Consider the following 13,274-nt stretch of genomic DNA (forward strand, 5'->3'; position numbering starts at 1 on the left):
GTACAATATGGTACATACTATAGTACATGGTACATTTACTGCAGTTTACTATAGTACAGGGTACATTTACTATAGTTTACTATAGTATACTATAGTACATCGTGTGGTACTTTTTCAGCTGGGACACTAGGAGTGTCTTTGCCGACTTACCTCCCGTTCTGTGTTGTTGATAATAGTCGTGTCTGTGCTGTTTATCTAATAAAACTGATGCAGTTCTTGACACGTTACAAATTATTGTTGTCTTTGTGAAATGCGAGTGTTCTGAGGCGTAATCTGCATACGGCTGATGTCACACATAGGGTACCCCACTTCGATCAGCCTATCACTCCAAATGAGCTTTATAGTAGAAAAGCAGATACACTACCAAAACACTGCATAACAGATCTACAAGACTGAGCCAGAATCATTGAAATGTACTCACTGTATAAAATATTGCAATCAAATTTGTTCACGCCGTCGCACATGCAACGCAGGTTACCCTCGCCTTCGATTCAAAGTAACTCCACTCTGACTGAATTACCATCGAAACGCAGATAACGAACTGATTCGGAGATTACACGCCACACATTTATGATATTTTACACACAAATTCCAACTGTGTTGTTTCGCGATAAACAGCCATAAACAAACAAATGTGGCGCCGTCACGTCGCCTCGGAACGAAAAACGCAGGTTACCAAGAGGTTGTTTCCGATACCTGTCTGATTAAAATCATCGTTTTTCACGAATGAAGGCTCTTTGGCAGATCTGGTGAGTTGGAAACTGTCTATGAATGTTTCATTTAATGTCAAATGCGTACATTCTTGTCGATATTGTTACCTTTGGGCTCATAAATGAAGTCAATGGTCGTGTTTTCCTAAAGTGACTTTTGTCAGCATATAACTTACTGTGCTTCGATCATTGACTTAGAAGAATCTTCTGATGACACCAGTTCATTTCACTACGCGACTGCAGATCTGCAAGGAAACTTATGGCAGGGGAAATAAGCTTAACTGAAGGCGAGGAGTAACTGTTCTTCAACGGATTGCTCTCACTGATCTAAATATTTAGATCTTGTCGTCTGCTAGTCTGCTAGTAAGTACTCTTCGGTCGTGTGAAAGTCACATCTACTTCGACTGTGTGCATCGATCCGTGTAGTTAAATATTGATCTTTGATGAGTTGGCAACAAAACTTCACTAAATGTGCTTCGAGTGTATCTCCCCGTTAACCATTTGAAAACGTCTTTTAACAAGACCATGTTTTGACAGCCCAGACTATATAATGTTTTCCGCCGCTTTTTAAACAATCCTTTCAAATTTGCTATTTCAAAAGTACCCTATGACCCGACTCGAGTGGCAAAGAACATTCTCTGCAATTCCTGTCTCAGTCCGTGCAGCCGTTTCGGGTCCTATCGTCATCATACAAACATACACACAGACACACAAAAACCAGCTTTAAAAGTTAGATTATGTAAGAACCATGTGAACCAGTGATTTTTGGCTCACGTAAGTGTAGCCTATGCGATGATCAACTTTGTCTGTCTGTGCGTGCGTGCGTGTGTGTGTGTGTGTGTGTGTGTGTGCGTGCGTGTGTGTGTATGTCTGTGGTAGAAACTCTAACATTTGAAGACGTCACATTACATTGACGTCACATTATGACGTAAGAGGGTTAGACGTCACGCGAAGGAAGTACTGAAAGTCTCGGTCATTATTATTTTGAGCGCGCCGAGACTAGTTGGCAGTCGTGTCCTGTAAGTAGGCTACATGCAGACAGACAGATCTAGATCTAGTGTCTCGCTTTCTTGCACAGTTTCACCTATGCTCTTTCTGTGTGTGTGGGTGTGTGTGTGTGTGTGTGTGTGTGTGTGTGTGTGTATGTGTGACGGAGTGATTGAGTTTGTGTTACTGTTTGTCGATTTCTTACGTGAGCCTTGATGGCTTCGCCTCTTGTTTTCCTATGACATGTACATCAGATACTACAGTATTTCTGCTTTATGAAAAGCTATATTTCAAAAACAAAACTAGAGATTTGAATTTTGACCACTTTCCCCCCTTTCTGTCACCAGTACTGAAGAACAACTCTAAAACTTCCATTCATGTCACAAATCGAACACTCGGAACAGTAAACGTGCGATTTGCATGCAAGAGTTCGAAGCAGAGTTTTCACCCAAAATTAGAGAGCTCTGAAACTCGTGTTTTTTCTTCCGATTAGTAACCCAAAAGAGAAGACATTATACTGATTCCACTGAACAATGTCGAGGGAATCAGTGTCTTGTGCATTTGTTATGTGAGTGTGTGTGTGTGTGTGTGTGTGTGTGTGTGTGTGTGTGTGTGTGTGTGTGTGTGTGTGTGTGTGTGTATGTGTATCAGACTAGTATCACTCTGTGCGTGCGCGCGTGTGTGTGTGTGTGTGTGTGTGTGTGTGCGTGCGTGCGTGCGCGCGCGTGCGCGCGCATGCGGGGGAGTATGTCAAACTCAAGTGAGCTTTTCTTGATGATGATTGAAGTTTGATAGAATAACTCATTAACTGTAACGGGAATGGATGAATAACGTATCCTTTTCAGACATTTGTCTTCATTTTCAGGCTATGGAAGTGTCACGTTCAAAACAACAACAGGGCTGCCCTGCAAGAGAAAGGTGCGGAGGCAGGACACAGAGGAATTAGCAGAGGTGTGGGCAGATGCAGAGAAAAGGACTGGTCTAAGTCGTCTCAAACTGGTTTGATGGGGAAGAAGGCTGATTCGAAAAACAATGTGAAGGTAAGTGAGGACTAGCTATAGATACTTTCTCTGCGTGCAAGAGTTAGAAGACGAAGACGTATGATATCAGAACCAAGGCTAGTTTTGTGAATTCCAATAGAGTGCTATCACCGAAAATGAAGAAATTACACTTATCCCACTGAACAATGTCAAGGAAAACAGTGTGTGTTGTTTATTTGTTATGTGTGTGTGTGTGTGTGTGTGTGTGTGTGTGTGTGTGTGTGTGTGTGTGTGTGTGTTTTAGGTATGTGACATTGTGTGTGTGTGGTGTCAAAGTGGTCTGCTGGCCCGAAAAACAATTTTAAGGTAAATCAGGACTAGTTATATGTACTTTCTCTCAATGCTCTCCCCCCCCCCCCCCCCACTAAACTCAATAATTCAAATAAGTACCTTTTTATTCTGCAAGATGTGTTAGGTGGATGACTTTGTTGCAGGGTATACTAAATAATTACAAAAGGTGAGGTTTTCCGCTCCCAGTCATAAATTCCATTACCGGTACCAAATGTGTTTTGCTGTTCTAGTGAATGTGTGTATTTCCTTTTATGAAAAGATTGAAAAAGAATGACAAATCAGCTTCAGCATTCAGAGTTTGTCTCGATATTTTGTGCAGTTAACTGTCTAAGTACACACAACCTTTTAGTGTCTCATAAAGGGAAGTAAAAATGAACAGTCCTCACAATTGGGGTGCGGTACCGTGAAACACCCCTTTTTAACAACCTTTACAATTGGGGTGCGGTACCGTGAAACACCCCTTTTACAAACCTTTACAATTGGGGTGCGGTACCGTGAAACACCCCTTTTAACAACCTTTACAATTGGGGTGCGGTACCGTGAAACACCCCTTTTAACAACCTTTACAATTGGGGTGCGGTACCGTGAAACACCCCTTTTAACAACCTTTACAATTGGGGTGCGGTACCGTGAAACACCCCTTTTAACAACCTTTACAATTGGGGTGCGGTACCGTGAAACACCCCTTTTAACAACCTTTACAATTGGGGTGCGGTACCGTGAAACACCCCTTTTAACAACCTTTACAATTGGGGTGCGGTACCGTGAAACACCCCTTTTAAAAACCTTTACAATCGGGGTGCGGTACCGTGAAACACGCCTTTTAAAAACCTTTACAATTGGGGTGCGGTACCGTGAAACACCCCTTTTTAACAACCTTTACAATTCAACATCTCCCCTATTTCAAGACCTTGCTTTTCAGATTTTCTGGTCATAGCCTCTGGTCATAGCCTCTGGTCATAGCCTCTGGTCATAGCCTCTGGTCATAGCCTCTGGTCATAGCCTCTGGTCATAGCCTCTGGTCATAGCCTCTGGTCATAGCCTCTGGTCATAGCCTCTGGTCATAGCCTCTGGTCATAGCCTCTGGTCATAGCCTCTGGTCATAGCCTCTGGTCATAGCCTCTGGTCATAGCCTCTGGTCATAGCCTCTGGTCATAGCCTCTGGTCATAGCCTCTGGTCATAGCCTCTGCAAATTTGGAGGTCGTAACAGGGGTTCCACTGTATTGTGAAATATGAATTCTGGTTTACTGTTTTAGCTACACCTGTATGCTGTTTGTAAAGAAGGATATTTTACAGATTGCAGGGTTTCATTTACTAGTGCGCCCTGCGCCATTGGCGCATTCAATTTGAAAATGTCCGATCACAATTCCCGTCAGTGCGTCAAAGCGCGCATTGAGATTACGTACAACTGCGCCACCAAATGTACACACACACACACACACACACACACACACACACACACACACACACACACACACACACACACACACACACACACACACACACACACACACACACACACACACATGCAGATAACACGATATAGCGGCTAATTCTCAGATGGCACCATATTGCACCATTTTTGCATCTTTGGTCAAAACGCGTACAGGCCTCTTTGGCGCTTCTTCCCTTCTATTCGACTATATATGTCCCATCGGAATTTGGTTGAGGGGGACCAATGTCCCATTGCCTTTTTCTCCCAGGCTAAACCATGGATTGAGGGGATCATTTCTGCCTCCATAATGATCTGGCTAGCAGATTACATGATCATGCTGTTATGTAATAATGTAGGAAGTCATAACTATGTTAAGGTTTTTAAATTGTGTCTGCCTTGCAGTTCAAATTGATGTCTGCCTTCCTGTTCAAGTGTTTAAAAAACAAGACAATCCCTGAAGCACATTTTCCAACCACATATCACACAGCATTTCTGCTTGAAACATCAGTATTGAATAATATATCAAACTGGCCTTTTTGCGGGTTAGCACTTGACAAATCGACAATTGCTGGACATCTCCGTCAGTACTCGATTTCTGATGATCAATTTTTACAAGCAGAGGTAAATAAATGAAGAATGCCAGAAAACTTTGTCTTCTTCCGAGCGAGCGTTTTGGGCCGACGCTGCTTCCAAAACTGGTAAACAAGTCTACATGCATGACGCAAAACATTGGCGTCATCGGTGTAATGACGCATTGCTGTGCGAGTGACATCGTCTTATTCGTAGATTCTGGTCACGGAAAAAGTGAAAGTAGATCTTGCAGGATTTCACTATGTGTTTCCGCATTAGTGACATTTCAGGGTAATGTTCGTGGCTTTTTCGGCAATGGTGAACATTCTTTCTCGCACCACCTTATTAGTAAACCAATATATGACTCACCTGAACAAAAGCACTACTATAAAAGCATAAATCTCGACTAAGACTTCTCACAGAACAGCTCTTTTGACTTGATACACCACTAAACAGTTCCGACGCTTACATGGAACGAAGAAGAAAACTCACGTGACCGCAACGACGCCTCTCATTGGCTGCGTACTTTTTTCGAGGAAAACTATCGTCTGCAACACAGCTTCGCGTATGTTCTTCGACTGACGCGTCCGACGCTTCTGCGATAAGTTCAGCGATTATCGATTTAAACAATGGCATACCACTGTCCGATGATTGATTGTGGCAACGGAAGCTACCGTCTTGAAAAATGGAAAGCGAAACTTTGCCAAATTCACCAGGTTTCACACGAGTCTGTGGATTGTTCATGCCAACCACTGTTCAGGTAAGCGCAACACTGAAAACGTTCTTCATAAACTTATTATTTTATTGCCTGACATGCGTGCGATTTAATGGGTTTTTTTCTGCAAATTATATAGCATGATTACAAAACCTAATAGCTAGACCTGCATTTTTACTGCTTTTAACACAAGAAAAAACTACACACTGCACGAAAGACTCGTGTTTGAATCTGCCATGCATGAGGTCAAAAAAGACGTTTACTGACATTACATTTTGTGTCTCACTGTCTGCTTGTTTCCATTTCTTGTTTTTTGTGTGGTATTAATTCATGTTGTTGGAACATGGCTGTGATCAAAAAGTAATTAAAAACTGCTTTGCAGAGCCATAAATAGTTACATGTGCCTGTTTTCAACAGCTTGCATCCGCTTCCAACACGCAAGAAGAAACCATCACAACGGGATAAGTGGATTCGACTGATCAGCAGTGAAGACACAACAGCAGACGGGAGACACAAGCTTTTTTCACCTGCGAAAGATGCAAGAGTTTGTTCTCGACACTTTCTTGATGGAAAACCAACTGCAGAGAACCCCTTCCCAACAGAAAACTTGGGATACCCTGGATTTCAACACAAAGTAATTTATTTTAATTTTAATAACCTTCTTTTCATATTTGTTGTGTGTATGCAAAAAAGGAAGGTGTGGAATGTACTTTTATCCTACATACGTGAGAGAGACACTCGTGAGATAATAATCGTTCAAATCACATGTGTGTATATCATGTAAATGAGGTAATGTCAAGCAAGTCTGGCAGGGACATGTTTTTCCACTGCTTATGATGCCAAAGTCACCGAGACAAACATCATTATAGAAAGAAAAAAATTACCCTTGATACATTTTTCTAGAACTAACACGTACGTCACGCCACACTTTCAGAGTGACGTTTCTTTGCTTTGACGTAATAGATTGCACGAGGTTTTAGAAGAGATCGAGGTTCCAAAACAAGCGTCTTCAATTTAGCTGCCTCGACTGCAGGACATTTTCAGTAAAATACATGTAAGTACAGTATGTAGGATAAACAGAATACTACATTGCTGGCTGTGTCGTATTAGATTTACACTCGTTGCTTTTTTCAAATATTGAAAAGGTTGCTTTTGCTCGCAGTTCACTATTTTAAATAGCAACTCGTATATATCTGTTATACGAGACAGCAAGCCATGTAGTATTCTCTATGTTCACACATGCTGTTCCTCGTAACATATGTGTCTGTCTGTGCCTTACAACTTGAGTGATTTGACTCTTCTTCTTTAAGTGTGTTCTGAAAACTGAACAAATCAAGACAGGAACCCAAACGAACAACACGTGGAGAGCCCTGCATGAAGATATAATAGTTTTTTATTTTAATACTACTGTACCATAATTAATAATTGTATGAACACTGGGAATGTTTCAGGCTGCCAGAGTGTTAAGAGACATCCCCCAACCAGACCACGAGCTAGGCAGAAGAAAACGGGCAAGGCGAGATCTGGAATCCCAGTTTGAGGCGTGCCAGGCCCAAGGATCATCAAGGGAGATGGATGGAGCAGCCAATGGATTGCCAGAAGAGTGTGACTCTGGCCCTGAGCAAGATCCATTCGCTACAGAAAAATGTCTGGGTGCACATGTTTTTGCTTTTTATTTGTTGATGGTTTTTTTTATAAACCGTTGCCGACATATGTACAGACGTTATGCACACAGTCTTGTTGCAATTGTTAAGCTGACGAAGGAGAACAATAGACTCAAAAGGCAAGTGTGTGTGTTAAAACTTCAGATTGCAAACATGGCAAAGAAAAAGAACGCAGACAGGAAAAAGCCACGGTTATTCAGAAATCTGATTTCTCACAAAAACGTATCGTATTACACTGGTATGGCCACAACCAGTCTCTTCCGAAGAATTCATGGATTAGTTTCACCCTTTGTGACAAGAAGATGGCAGGGGAAAGTCAACCATTCCAAAAAGGCAAGAACATGTATAAATCAGCCAATGTGTTTTGGCCCAAAACGTTTTGTAGATAGTATTGATAAGATGCTGTTGGTGTTCATGCGACTGAGACGAGGGTTAGACCTTGAGGATCTGGCCTATCGGTTTTGCATATCATCTTGTCTGGCAGGTAAGATTTTTTCATCTTGGGTATCAGCCTTAGCAGCCACACTTGGAAAGATGGTCTACCTCCCTGATGAAGTAAGTGTTCAGGCAAGCAAACCAAGGCGCTACAGAGACATGCCTCGTCTGATGGGAATTATTGATTGCACAGAGCTCTTCATACAAACTCCACAGGACATAAAATTCCAAAGTGCTACTTGGAGTGAGTACAAGCACCACAATACGATGAAGGTGTTGGTTTCTGTATTACCAAATAGTATGATTTCTTGTGTGTCTCGTGCCTTTGAAGGTAGGATGTCTGATAGAGCGGCCACTGAGGAGTCACAGTTTCTAAAAACAATACCCCCTTATGGCAGACAAAGGCTTTTCCATTGCTGATCTGTGTGAGCAGCAATCTTTGATATTGGAGATTCCACCAGGCCGTAGGGGACAGACACAAATGCCTTCAGCAGCAGTGAGGAAAACTAAAAACATAGCAAATCGAAGGATCCTTGTAGAGCAAGTGATCAGACGACTCAAGACCTTCAGAATTCTAAGCAATGAGCTCCCTATCTCTGCTTTGCACAATATTGATGATGTAATCCTTGTTTGTGCAGCCTTGTGTAATTTCAAGATGTCAATCTACACTGACAGCGAGTGTCCCTTGAACATTCCAATTCGTCACAAAATGTCCAGAATGGCACCATAAGTGTACTAACGTCAGGTTTTGTGGAACAATTTTAAGCAGACACCAATTAGAGCTATTTTGTTTAGTTTTCTATTCCATTGCTAGATAGGTGAGTTACATAAACTATAAGACAAAACCATTGCTTGATCCCCCGGTACAGGTTTCTGTGCTGGATCACCTGCACTACTGTAAAACCTATATGATAAAATATAATTTTTAGTGCCTGATACCCCTTCCTTATCAGTAACCAAATGATAGATAGCATAAGGGCGGTGAGTGTCGAGCCTGAATGCTGTACATAATTACCTTATCTTTTACCAAATAGTATCTAAAGCGCACTGAGCGTTCAATCCACACAATGAATGTTTGTTGCTTCTCTTTTTCTTGCATAAACTGTCATATTTTTTCTCGTTTCTTACACAGTTGGTACTTCCTCCAGCCAGTCTACCCAACCCAGCCTGCCATATCACAAGTGTTTCCCCAACGAGCCAGCCTGGGAGATTTGCATCATAAGGACAAGCTTTACCGGCCATATAGACCACCGAACCCGCGTAGGAAAAATATGTTATGGTGCTGTGCTTATGACAATCATCTACCATGAAATAAGCGTCAAGCAGTGGTTGATCGCCATTGAACTCAGACGGTCCTGCAGACATTATTCTACGTGAACAAGCCTCACGAAATTTGTTCTTTAACCCTAAAAATGTTAGCTTCTTGTACGGTTGTTGCTCTAGCCACCTTCTCCTTCCTAATTTCCCCTACTTTTGGTGCTTCACAGGCTGTTCCTCCTGTAAAGAGCTACATGCCTGTGCAGCCCCCCAAAATACCCTATTTCCAATCAACTTTACTTATCTTTTATTCTCTTTTTCTAACTTCAAGGAAGACAATCATCACTAGGTCACTGGTTTTTTTTCTCTTGCTATTTTTGCGCTGTCTTTACTCTTGTCTTTTACATTCCCTTTGATCTCACTAGGTCACTGTTTTTTTCTTTCACAGAGTCAACTTTGTGTGCAGACTCTCTTCGGTGTCCGAACCTCCCCCCGTGTACACTACATTGGGTGTGCACGTTAAAGATCCCACGATTGACAAAAGGGTCTTTCCTGGCAAAATTGCTTAGGCACATTTAATAATTGTCTACCTATACCCGTGTGACTTGGAATAATAGGCCGTGAAAGGTAAATATGCGCCGAAATGGCTGCAATCTACTGGCCGTATAAAATTTCATCTCACACGGCATCACTGCAGAGCACCTAGAACTGTACCCACGGAATATGCGCGATATAAGACTCATTGATTGATTGATTGTAATTGGTATCTCCACTGTAAATTGTTTTTATTATTTATTTTGTATTACTTCAATGGAGATAATCAACATTGTTTTTGTTTTCTCCACTGTATGTATGTAAATAACTGATACATGTAATGAATAAATATAGGTAGAGGAAAATAAATGTCACCACCGTGGCCAGGAGCAGCAACCTTTTAAATTCACTCTTTTTTTAAAAATGTATTTGTATGTTTCTCTTTTTATATTTAGTCAAGTTTTGACTAAATATTTTAACATCGAGGGGGAATTGAAACGAGGGTCGTGGTGTATGTGCGTGCGTGCGTGTGTTCGTGTGTGTGTGTAGAGCGATTCAGACTAAACTACTGGACCGATCTTTATGAAATTTGACATGTGAGTTCCTGGGTATGAAATCCCCGAACGTTTTTTTCATTTTTTGGATAAATGTCTTTGATGACGTCATATCCGGCTTTTCGTGAAAGTTGAGGCGGCACTGTCACGCCCTCATTTTTCAACCAAATTGGTTGACATTTTGGTCAAGTAATTTTCGACGAAGCCCGGACTTCGGTATTGCATTTCAGCTTGGTGGCTTAAAAATTAATTAATTCTTCTTTTTTTAAAAATCTGAAAATTGTAAAAAAAAAATAAAAATTTATAAAACGATCCAAATTTACGTTTATCTTATTCTCCATCATTTGCTGATTCCAAAAACATATAAATATGTTATATTCGGATTAAAAACAAGCTCTGAAAATTAAATATATAAAAATTATTATCAAATTTTTTTTTCGAAATCAATTTAAAAACACTTTCATCTTATTCCTTGTCGGTTCCTGATTCCAAAAATATATAGATATGATATGTTTGGATTAAAAACATGCTCAGAAAGTTAAAACGAAGAGAGGTACAGAAAAGCGTGCTATCCTTCTCAGCGCAACGAATACCCCGCTCTTCTTGTCAATTCCACGGGCACTGCCTTTGTCACGGGCGGTGGAGTGACGATGCTACGAGTATACGGTCTTGCTGCGTTGCGTTGCGTTCAGTTTCATTCTGTGAGTTCGACAGCTACTTGACTAAATATTGTATACTGTTCAAAAAAAGAAACGCATAGTTGCTACTTGCCAAATTTGTTTTATTTTTCGAAAAAATTAACAGAAAATCCAATATTTAGATTATTTGTTTGAAATTTGGTATGGACACAGTTGAATGCACACACAGTTCATTTGCATCTTCAAATCAATCAGTCAATCAATACGATTGGGCGCCGAGGCTGTCAAGTCAGTAGGGGGTGTGACTGCCTTGAGCAGCAACAACTGCCCGGCACCTTCTGGGCATGGACTGGATCAGATGCCGGATATCTTGCTGTGGGATGGTGTCCCACTCCTCCTGAAGTGCCTGCAATAGATCGCGGTGATTTGCCGGCGCTTCTTCTCGCCTGCGCACACGTCTGTCCAATTCATCCCAGAGGTGTTCTATCGGGTTCATGTCTGGCGACATGGATGGCCAGGGAAGTACCTGGACATGGTGGTCGGTGAGGAACTGGGTGGTGAGTCGTGCTGTGTGCGGGCGAGCGTTGTCCTGCTGGAATATGGCATCCTGGTCAGCCAGAAGAGGAAGGGCGTGTGGGCGCAGAATTTCCTCCACGTATCGCTAGGCAGTTATGCGCCCTTGGACGTGCACCAGGGTGCTCCTTCCAGCGGTATTGATCGCCCCCCACACCATGACGCCTCCACCACCATGAACGGGTGCCTCATCCACACAGTTGGGCGCGTAACGTTCGTTTACTCTCCGGTAGACCCTCCTCCGACCATCATGTCGCTGGAGCAGGAAGTAGGACTCGTCGCTGAACCACACGTGTCACCAGTGATTCCGGACGGTCCAGCGAAGGTGCTGGTTGCCCCACTGCACTCGGTTCTGGCGATGGCGGCGGGTGAGGACAGCTCCTCTGTGAGGTCTGCGAGCTCTCAAACCAGCTTCATGCAGGCGGTTCCGCACGGTCTGGTCCGATAATCGGTGTGGCCCAGGGAGAGCCTGGACAGAAGATGAGGCCGACAGGAAACGATTCCGGAGGTGGCGGAGCCGTATGAAGCGGTCGTGAGCAGCAGTTGTCGCCCTTGGTCTTCCCGCTCGTGGCAAGTCAGCAACGGAGCCAGTGGCTTGAAACCTGACCCACAGTCTACTGATGGTGCTCTGGGACACGTGGAAGTGCCTGGCGATTGCACTTTGACTTCGGCCTGCTTGTAAACGACCCAATGCAATTTGGCGGTCTTCTCTGCTCAATCGGGCCATCTTTCGTCGCTGAATTGTCGTCTGATTTCTTTGTGGCGAACAATCCGCTTTTATGGGTTTTGGAAGACATGGTGAGAGCTCAATATCATTCCCCGAATTTCACGAGATTACACTGAAGCATGACGAGTGGTCATGCCAAATGAGCAATTTTGACATTGTAGCCACTGATAACGCATGCGTCACGTGCAGAGCTCACTTGTGGCAATGGACGAAAGGTCGACGACCAGATAAACATTTTCTGCAGTTTGGTGGATATCCTTGTAGCCATATAACTAAATTAACCAAATATTACAAGCTATGCGTTTCTTTTTTTGAACAGTATATTTTCGCCTTACGCGACTTGTTTCTCCCTGCAATCTCTCTCCACTGCAGCTGCACTTTCCATACAAATTCTAGTGACAAGGGAGTATATGGTAAGGCCAAAAAAAAAATTGTCTGTTTAGGGTAACATGACCAAAAAAAGTAGGGTCGGTAGGTAGGTAGGGTTTTTTTTTTTTTTTTTTTTTTTTTTTTTGTGTGTGTGTAAATGCTATGTTGGCTGAACATTCACTTCTTATATTTGATGAATACATGTTTCAAAACTAACGTATAAATAAAACAGAGAGAAAGGGAGAGAAAGAAACGCCAAATGTCTCTTTTTAGCATTTTTACCTCTTTTTTTTTCTTCTTTTTTTTGAAATCAAAAAAAAGTTTTTGGGTCGGCGCCAAATCGATAGGGTCGGTCGGGTTACCCTAAACAGACAATTTTTTTTTTTTGCCTAATGGCAGAGGGAAATCTACCTTGCTCTGTCTACCCTGCTACTAGTTTACATCACCAATGACCACTGACCTTTCAAACCACTAAACCTGTGACATATCACCCTCACTTTGTGATCTACTCCCTTTACACTGTTCCACGTTCCCTTTGCTCTCACTAGGTCAATGGGTTTTTCCCCGCTATTTTTGCACTGCCTTTACTCTTGTCTTTTACATTCCGTTTGATCTCACTAGGTCACTGTTTTTTTTTTTTTGTCTCACTATTAATTTTTTGCACTGCCTTTACTCTTGTCTTTTACATTCCGTTTGATCTCACTAGGTCACTGTTTTTTCTTTCGCTATTTTTGCGCTGTCTTTACGCTTGTCTTTTACATTCCGTTTGATCTC

The sequence above is a fragment of the Littorina saxatilis genome, linkage group LG16 (genome assembly GCF_037325665.1).
Source record: "Littorina saxatilis isolate snail1 linkage group LG16, US_GU_Lsax_2.0, whole genome shotgun sequence".
Taxonomy (NCBI): Eukaryota; Metazoa; Mollusca; class Gastropoda; order Littorinimorpha; family Littorinidae; genus Littorina; species Littorina saxatilis.